Source organism: Mytilus galloprovincialis, chromosome 5, assembly GCF_965363235.1.
Source record: "Mytilus galloprovincialis chromosome 5, xbMytGall1.hap1.1, whole genome shotgun sequence".
Lineage (NCBI taxonomy): Eukaryota > Metazoa > Mollusca > Bivalvia > Mytilida > Mytilidae > Mytilus > Mytilus galloprovincialis.
The window spans coordinates 95,672,673-95,679,686 of record NC_134842.1 but is presented as its reverse complement, the minus strand read 5'-3'; the positions used below and the strand labels follow the sequence as shown (position 1 = coordinate 95,679,686).

The window sequence follows — 7,014 nt, the reverse complement described above, 5'->3', positions numbered from 1 at the left end:
CATACTGTTGTTTGTCTTTTTGTCGTGTTTCGTATTTTACCATAGCTATGTCAGGCTTGTGTATTTGAATGTCACGTTGGTAAATCATTTTTCATCCATTCATCGGACACGTACTTTATGAGTGTAAATGCGATATAAATCTATTATTCTCGGCATTCCGGTCACTATTGGTTGTCTTTATTTCACAATTCGGGGACTTCAACCACACTTTGTTTCAGAAGTTTGTTGACACTTGTCGCCACATACACAACAAATGCTACATGTTCCAGGGATTTCAATACAACTGTCTTAAAATGAATCAATAATGAAAAATGTGTTATAAGGATACATCTTATGTGACACCCATCAAATGCTAGAAATCTTCAATCATTGTACAAACGAATACATTGTATGTCAGCTGGACACAACGTTAATTTATATTTGGGATGTTCCAATTTAAAAACAAAAAACATCATTGAAATTTAAAGAAACAATGATACATACGAACCAATGTTGTTAGTGCAATGTTATAAAAAATTCACAAATAAATGGCAATATTTTATATTTGGTGAAAACTAGACAAAATAAAATGCTCAGATACACGTCTCTGTAAATCATGATAACATTATTATCGGCGATATATCCTCCTGCCGGTTAAATATATACCGCCATTTTAAAATTTGAATACTTAACCAAAAAGAGACCTCTGCACAATAATCATTTTTTTGTAATTTTTAGCTTCATGTTTACTGCCTGTAATATACTAGTCAACAAACAAAACAATACACACGTTTGAACGTTTGTTTGAATTCCAATGTATCATTAAACATGTTAAATAAAATAAATATGAATAACTGTTAAATTATCCAACGAAAAACATTTATTAGCCAAGCAAATGCATGATTATGATTATAAGAATCTGACCAAATTGGAAAGTTACAAAAATATGTGTAGACACGTGCCTAACGTGCCTTACGGCAGGTGCGCCCTTGAAAAAAAACAAGGTAAATCAAGTGTATGCATTGGACTAACAGTTTGTATGTTTGCTTAGTCCAAACTCAAAGTTAGGGAAATATAAAAAAGAAGATGTGGTATGATTTCCAATGAGACAACTGTCCACAAGAAACCGAAATGACACAGACATTAACAACTATAGGTCACCATACGGCCTTCAACAATGAGCACAGCCCATACCATAGTCAGCTATAAAAGGCCCAGATAAAACAATGTAAAACAATTAAAACGAAATCATATTACAATAATTATTGTTATTTGAATGTAAAAAAAATGAAAGGGTTGAAATTCCGTGTCTTACTTGACTAGTAAAAAGATACTTACAAATCGCTTATAAATGTCGACCCCAGTAAATAAATCGATCGAGAATTTAGTCAGTGGTACACTTGAATATGACATTATGTTTTGATTTTTTTCTGAACTTAAATATTGATTAGAATAGATCTTTTCAAAGCGCTGATAGGGCCAATGCAGAATATTTAATCACGGCACTGTGGTCATGATGATTGCCAAATATCGGTCATTGTCAATTTCTTTTGTCCCTAAAAAGCTTTTATTTTGGCAAATACAGCGACTTTTAAATGAAAATTTAATTCAACATTTTATATTTAATGGTTTATAATCATTAAATAGTTCAAGATTTCCAGGGTCGATATAAGATGGTCCGAGTTAACTGTTAACATGGTGTCCAAAATTTCTCCAGACCGACTTGTCCAATAATCATCATTAAAGAGTTTGTCAGATAATGCTTGATTTGCCTCATATTAAACGCTAAAGTTAAATTGATGTTGATTTTTGAATATTAATAAATGATTTTTTTTTTAATATTAAAAAATCAGCGTATTCTTTAATATTAAAAATTCATTGATTAATATTAAAAAATCAGCGTATTATTTAATATTGAAACTCGATTTATGAATATCAAAAAATGATTTATTAAGATTAATCATTTATTAATATTAATAAATAATTTTTTAATATTAATAAATAGGGAATAAATTCCACAACGGCTTGCCATACAAAAACACCGTGTTATTGAACACAGGGGACCGATTTTTTTTTGCGGATGATAAAAGTGGGCACTTAATTTCGAAGGATTTTGTTGGATGGTGTAAACTTAACTTAATAAAAGTAAGATGCCAGAGGAACAGTCAAACTCAGAAATCGAAGATAAACTCACAACACCATGGCTAGAAAAGAAAAAGACAAACAAACAAAAGTACATATTACACAACATAGTAAACTAAAGAATAAACAACACAAACCCCTACAAAAACTAGGGGTGATCTCAGGTTCTCTGGAAGGGTAAGCAGATCCTGCTCCACATATGGCATTCGTCGTGTTGCTTATGTTATAACAAATTCGGTAAACAGTCTAATTTGGTAGGTATAATTCATGAAAGGGAAGGGGATTGTAGTTACGACGTAAGGAACATAGTCGATATCATTTGTGAAACGGTTATGCCATAACGGTCAACAAACTCATGATGGCGTCCGTAAAATTAACGAAAGGATGATTTCAACTTCACCATTTGAAACTCTTGGTTAAATAGCTTCCTTGTCAGCAGCAACCCTCTAACAAGAAAATCATGATAGGAAATGCAAGCACTGTAATATCGTATCAATTGGGAGATATAATAACGTGTATGATGTAATGGTGTATAGCATATAGTGTATTGGTAGAAGGTGTATGATGCTACAGTGTATAGTGTAAGGAGAATGGTGTAATAGTGTTACTTGCGATCGGGAATGGTGTGAATTAATTGGGTACAACATGCATTTAAAACTATGCAAAATATTGATGAGAACTGATTTTTAATGTTATACCTTAATTTACAATAATATGATCAATGCAGAAAAATGTTTTTTTTCGGTTTTCGGTCATATGACGGTTAAAATATGAGCTATATATGTACAAAGGACTTATAATAAAAAATTTATGAATGTAAAACTATTAATAAATCTACTGAATAGAGTAACACATAAATAACACATATTTGTGATACAGAATTCACCGTTACTCAAAATTGTCCTAAATCTGCCCTTCGGGTCTAGGCAGAAACAAACTTTTATTATTTTGTCAATATTCACACAGAAATTCTGATGAATATGCAGTAATGCTAGTAACCGTCGTTCTGTATTGTTGATAGTACATTTGTTTTAAACATACGTAGTACACTGATAGATCTCCGTCATGGCATGATAGCACTCGCGAGATGTTATAAACCAGCGTACGTGTTAAGCATGGAGCGAGCTCCCAATTGAATTCGTCAAAATAGTAGACCAGGTCAGTTTCAGGGGCGCCAGCCATTTAAAAAAAGGGGGTCCTAACCCAGGACAAATGGGGGGGTCCAACGATATGTCCCCATTCAAATGCATTGATCGGTCAAAAAGGGGGGGGTTCTAACTCCGAACTCTTGAGATTTGTTCTTTTGGGATATTTCCAACAACACGATGAAGAAGATATAGCCCAAAGAAGATTTTCTGATAATACTTGACGCGACTACACTATCCAGCTCTCTCTCTCTCTCTCTCTCTATTTCCAACAACACGATGAAGAAGATACAGCCCAAAGAAGATTTTCTGATAATACTTGACGCGACTACACTATCCAGCTCTCTCTCTCTCTCTCTCTCTCTCTCTCTCTCTCTCTCTCTCTCTCTCTCTCTCTCTCTCTCTCTCTCTCTCTCTCTCTCTCTCTCTCTCTATGTGCTTTGAAAAACATTTAACAAACATTTAACAGCAGAAAATCTTCCTGTCACAGCAATGTATAATATAATAAACAAGTCTTACTATAGTATAAAGAACAAATAAAAAATATATAAATAATTCATGTATACACTATTTTAAGTCAAAATTTTCAAAACAAATGTTATTGAGTAAACACTATTTATATTCGTGCACATCTTTCTTTGTTCCATCTAATTCTTCGTATTTGTTTGGATGTTCGTAGGAATCTGATTGAACATTTACGAAGTTCTTAAATGCATTGTCTCCCCTCCGAAGATCCATACCATGAAAATACTCGCTATTTATTTTTTCGTAATCACTACATGAGGACTGTATTTTGCGAAGCTTGACTTCTTCTGTTGATCTTTAAGAAAATTAGATTAAAATGACTATAAAAAGCAACTGAATATTTGCAATTACATATCTTGAGAAGCACAAGAACGTCACTAATGAATCTTGTGTAGGCAAAACGCGCGTCTTGCGCATATACAGAATTTTTATCCTGGTATATATGATGAGTTGATTTACAACCACTAGGTCGATGCCACTGCTGGTGGAGAACAAAATTAACAACTATATGTCACCGTACGGCCTTCAACAATAAGCAAAGCCCATACCGCATAGTCAGCTATTAAAGGCCCGAAATAAAAATGTTGATCAATTCAAACGAGAAAACTAACGTCCTCATGCATGTACAAAAAATAAACCAAAAACAAATACTAGTATGTCATACATAAACAAAGACAATCACTGAGTTACAGGCTACTGACTTGGAACATACACATTCATGCATAATGTGGCGGGTTTTAACATGATAGCGGGATCCAACCCTCCCCAACCTGGGACAATGGTATAACAGTACAACATAAGAACGAACTATAAAAATCATTTGAAAAAGGCTTAACTCATCAGGTGAACAAAAATACAAGTGAACGTGACCGGGTACTTGTACATCCAAACAACAAAACAAAACAAAGATCTGAGAGTACATGCATTTAACTGATTGCTAGTTGAAAGCCAATTAAAACTAATTAAAAAAATATGCATCTTAGACTAAATTATTATTCTGTACACATCCAACTTCCAATGGATTTAGTGTAACTTAAGACGTCATAAACAGTAAGAGAAAAACATGACATTTGCATTCCAACGATTTTTTTGTCTAATCGATCAACTCTTAATTTACTATGCACATTTGATGACTTGAATTGTACATTTCATGTGAAAATTAAATAACATTTATGGAATTTATTCACAATCATGAAGGATTAAATTCTTGAAATGTCTATAGTTGCATGCCTTTAAAAGATTTTGGTGCATTGCTGTCTCATTGATTTACAATATAATATTAGATCCATATTGTTCCTTCTAACATTTAACAGATATAAGATATAAAGTTTACTTTTTAAATTGTTATTTGTATGGAGAGTTGTCTCATTGGCACTCACACCACATCTTCCTATATCTATATAAGATGATTGTTTCATTTTTTAGAAAAACTAAATGTCATTTCATATCTAAATCTAGCCGGAAGATTGTTAACGATTGTTAGTCATTTTTTATTGTTTTAGGTTTTTCATAATTTCGATATAAGACAAATTTACCTTTCCGACAAAGTGTCAATTCTTCGAGTTACCATGTTTCCTGAAAATATTTTAACAAAATTACGGAAACTGATGTTATCTGTTTTGAATTCGTTGGTTAGACATTACAAATGTGTCTGTAATATACTGTCCAATCCAATAAAAATAAAAACAAAGGATTACTTTCTTGTTTTCAAATTTTTCTTTGAGATATATTTTTTCCAAAAGATCTTGGCTACAGTTTACAATAAAAAAAAGTGGATAGCTTAAAAACTATATTTTTAGTAAGTCATAACAATAATACTTTAACTTTACGCAGTTGTTATGTTATTTTATTGCGCTTTAATTTGTCATGATATTAACTTTTATTTATTTCATTTGAATCCTATTTTTAAAACCATAGAATTCAAAACAGACAACATCAGTTTCGGTACCATACTCACGCAGCGAAAGAATCTGATTATATTTGTTATCTTAGGGATATACATGACTGGTTATTATTTTTGAGAAGAAAATCTACGAATAAGATCAGATAACTTTACGATATGACGACAAGATGACATACTTTAGTGTTTCTTTTTATAAACAAGGATATAATCGAAAACTAGTAACATATTAAAAAAAACAGAATATATATACAACAGATATTTGTTGATGATTTCTTATAGTATCTGCACAACAGTTTCAACTTTTTTACCTCAAAAAAAGCCTGAAAGTTTTGTTAATTCTCGTAAGGTCCAAAGGGCTCATTATTTTATTTTTACATTTAGTGTTTTGTATACTTTTGTTTGTTTTTGGCGTTTTGTTTCTTTTGACAATAGCGCTAGGTGAATTTTTGTAGACGTTTTTCTTCATATACCCTTCTTACATTACTTCGCAATAAAAAAAAATAATACAAACCTTTTTTGTTCCGACATATTTTACAAGCAGCACCAGAAATTAGGACCACGAAGAAGACACAAGCAAATGAGCCTGCTGCATAGTAGATAAGTCTTACATGGAAATTATCTGCAACAAAAAGAATGGCAAATCAAAAGCTCGAAAAATGGACAACAACTGTCATATTCCTGACTCAGTACATTAATTCTTTTATGTTGGTAATTATTAGATTAAACCAAGTTTTGTAGCAAACTAATCCTCACACTAGCATGACATTCGCATAAAATTCCATTATATTGACAGCGATATCTGAAAAAAAAACAGACATCAAAGGTAAAATTGTCAAAAATAACATTGTTTTGTTACCTTAATCACTTTAAAAACAAATAAATATATGAACAACATTTAACATGGCACAAAACACAATGACTTCGCGTATAAGTACTAAGCCATAACATATGAAACAAGGAAATACAAAAAAGCATATAGAAAAGCATATTAGCAAAAATGAATGATACAAATACTAAAATTATTAAAGAACGATAGCACAATGACGGAATGTAAAAGTTCAGATTTTCATAAAATGGATATCCCCAAAATAGACTAAACAGTAAAAGAAATATTTAGAAAGACACATAAAAGAGTACTATAACATTTTATTAAGATGATAAACAATTTCAGTACTCAGAATCTATACTTCAAGACCGTCGTGTATTATATGGTGACTTTTTACAAAATCTGAATAGTTGCTGTATCCTCATGAAAACAAAATAAGTTTGGAAATGTATATCCCATATGTAGGTGAAGTTAGTATATTGCTACTAAGGTGA

The 7,014-nt window shown here is 31.7% G+C and overlaps 1 long non-coding RNA gene across 1 annotated transcript; it reads right to left on the bottom strand.

The window, feature by feature from the left end:
- Positions 1-3,699: 3,699 nt before the first annotated feature.
- Positions 3,700-6,307, bottom strand: LOC143074858 (uncharacterized). The gene is made up of 3 exons (XR_012978130.1): positions 6,206-6,307; positions 5,327-5,366; positions 3,700-4,086 (listed from the first exon to the last, which is right to left on the bottom strand). It is a non-coding gene; the product is annotated as an uncharacterized LOC143074858 (long non-coding RNA).
- Positions 6,308-7,014: the final 707 nt, after the last annotated feature.